The sequence below is a fragment of the Mastigoproctus giganteus genome, chromosome 13 (assembly GCF_048544385.1).
Source record: "Mastigoproctus giganteus isolate SK-2022 chromosome 13, ASM4854438v1, whole genome shotgun sequence".
Classification (NCBI taxonomy): domain Eukaryota; kingdom Metazoa; phylum Arthropoda; class Arachnida; order Uropygi; family Thelyphonidae; genus Mastigoproctus; species Mastigoproctus giganteus.
The window spans coordinates 170,758,712-170,761,775 of NC_143587.1; the positions used below are offsets into that span (position 1 = coordinate 170,758,712).

The window sequence follows — 3,064 nt, forward strand, 5'->3', positions numbered from 1 at the left end:
AGAATGAATATTATTAAACTAATATAAAATGTCTTGGACAGTACTACTATCAGTGATAACTAGAACATCGTCTAAATACCTCCCATAGTATGTGATACGGGGTCGAAAAGGTGTCAAATGTATCTGCTCAATCGTTGAGAGATGGATCTCTGAAATTAAGCCGCTCAGGCTCAAACCCATTGGTAATCCAAAAATTTGTTTGTACACCTTGTCTCGAAAGGTTATATAGTTCACCTATGTAGTGAGTGGAGGTAATCTAACTTATTAATATAATGAGGTTTATGCAGTATCTGCTTTATCTGCCCTCTCTTTAATAATGTCCTTATTTCCCCGAAGTTCTCGTAAAGCTGAACTGTCATATGTATTCAATTTAGGACAGGGGTAGCCAAACTTCTTTGACCGTCCACCCCTTCAAGAGTTTCTTGACTTTTTATCGACCCTCTCTATTTTACTATTACGTAATTATAATAGGACAAGCAAAAAAGACGCTTATGTTAGTTTTTAGATGGTTTATTTTATAGTTACAGTGTTTATTATATGTATAATATAGTACTGTATATTATTATATTGGCTTAACTTCAAAGGGATACGTTTTTGTTTTTGACGTCCTTCTTAACATTACATATTTGATAGGAGGGATAAATAATATATAAAATTTAATTTAGATAACAAAATATCAATAATACAATCTTCTTTATATATATGAAAATAAGACTTTTATTAACTTAGTGTACAATTTACTAACGTTGTCAATGTGCAGGGTGTGCTTCGTGACTCTTGACAAGATTAGCAACGTTGGGTTCAAAATCAGTAAGTTTCAGCCTTCAATCGCCACAGATTTCTATATCTTTGTTTTGTTAAAACGGAATTAACATGGCTGAAACCAGCTTCAACCATGTACGAGCTTGGAAATGCAAGCAAAAAGGGGAGTATCACTTCAGAAAGTTTTGGATATTTTTCTACAACATTTATGTTCGTCCAAAAGTAACTTAAAGTCCTATTTTTAAAAAGCGTCTTAGCTTCAAGATTTACTGACAATTCAATAAGTTCATCTTGTAAGTTGTATTCGTTATTTTCAATATCTGCAGAAAACGGCGTGATAATCCAATCTGGAATGTGCATGTTTTCAAAATCTGCAAAGCGCAATTTAAAATCATCGCTCAAATTTTGAAGATGTTTTGTGTATATTTCTTTATCTTTTACTTCCAGTTGCTGTAGATTCGAAAAGTACTAAAAATCTTTTCGTAACAATGATGATTTAAATAAGGCTAATTTAGATTGGAAGCCTAAAAGAATCGTGACATCTTTACCTTGTAGACGGGTCTGTATGTCATTAAATTTTGAAAATAAGTCCGCCAAGTAGAAAATATGATTCTTATTTCTCTTCAGTTCATCACTCAAAAACAAATTAACATCTGTAAGAAACTCTAGGTTGAGTCGAACAACTCAACAAATCTTTGTACACTTGCACCTCTAGGCAACCATCTTACTTCAGTATGCAAAAGTAATTGGTTTGATACTTCATAATTTTTTTCACAAAGTTCGGCAAACAATCGCGATTTAAGAGGATGAGCTCTAATTTGATTAATAGATTTAATACCCACTCTTAGAGTATCATGCAGTTCGTCACTGATAGCATTTTGCCACTAAATGGTTTCGGTGCAACACACGGTGAATAGTACGTACACTTTGAACTTTTTCTTTCAGAACGGCAGCGAAACCTCGATAACGGCCCACAATTGCAGGTGCGTCATATGTGGCTACTGCTGTTATATTATTAAACGGAATATCATACTTATTTAAATATTCCTCCAATCGCTGAAAAACTGTCAATCCCGTTCCATCACTTTTAAGATATTTTGCAAATAAAAATTCGTCAATAATTTGATGTTTGGTTTTACTATAATATCTTACATAAGCCATAAGAATAGAAGGACTATCAAATGTAGATTCATCAAGTTGGATGGAGAACTTACTACTTTTTGGGAGTTCTGATACTACAGTTTTTTTCTACATATTTAGCCATTTCACCAATACGCCTTTTCACGGTATCCGCACTCAATGGAAAGCATTTTAAAACAGGGCCAGAATCTTTTTTCATTATGGTTTAAATTACTTCTTTGATTACGGGGCCTCTGATATTGTATATGGTTTTCCTTTTTTTTGCTATATTAAAAGAAATATTGTAGGAGGCTGTTAATCCTTGTTTATTGTCAGCTTTGGCAGGTGCATTCATAGATGATTTTATAGTTGGTCGATGTGTGTATTTCTCTTTCAGTTCTTTAAAAAAGTCAAGATCTTTATCTTTCTTGTCGGGATATAGTCTTTGGAGATGATCTTTCATTTTTGCTGGTTTCATTGCATCGTTACTAAAAGTTTTTTTCACAAAAAGACACATAGGCCTCGTTACGTTTGTTAATGAAGCAAAAAACCCAAGTTTCAAATATTCTAACGAATATTGTCTACATTTCTTTTTAGAATCTGAAGCTGCCATTGTAGTTACTGGGGTTGTAACAAAATAATTAAAATTGAAGTCAGTAAGCAAAAGTAATAAGTCTAAATAATATAACTACTCACATATTTCTATAGGATGTACAAAATTACCAACCCTGCTCAACTCTTCAACATAGAGAAGTTTAGTTCGTGAATGAATAACCATTGAATTATGATATGTATGTTGATGAACTTTAGAACATTAACGCTCAGTTGTATGTCGATGCACAAAAATGAGACTGGGATCGAATACGTGTAAGTATAAATAAATAAGCAACCGTGCACGTGTTGCAATCTCACTCCCGCCGCGCCCACCGGGCGGGAACCACCGACATCCGTTTATTGGTAAAAACGTCATTTTGGCCTACTTGATTGGCCTTCGTAACTATTTTCATGACCTTGCTCCATCTTACAGGTCCTATTCATGTCACTGTTCCCACGATTCACTCTTAATTGCGTTGTCATTCAGGATGGAGGTAATCCGAATTAAATATTCCCCGTACAATGATGTCTTATATTTTTCTATCGACCTCTGAGCCCGAATCGACCCCTAATGTTATATCGACCACTT

General features: G+C 34.1%; 1 pseudogene; it reads right to left on the reverse strand.

Annotated features, from left to right (window-relative positions):
- Positions 1–749: 749 nt before the first annotated feature.
- Positions 750–2,494, reverse strand: LOC150076609 (zinc finger MYM-type protein 6-like; annotated as a pseudogene).
- Between the last annotated feature and the right edge of the window lie 570 nt (positions 2,495–3,064).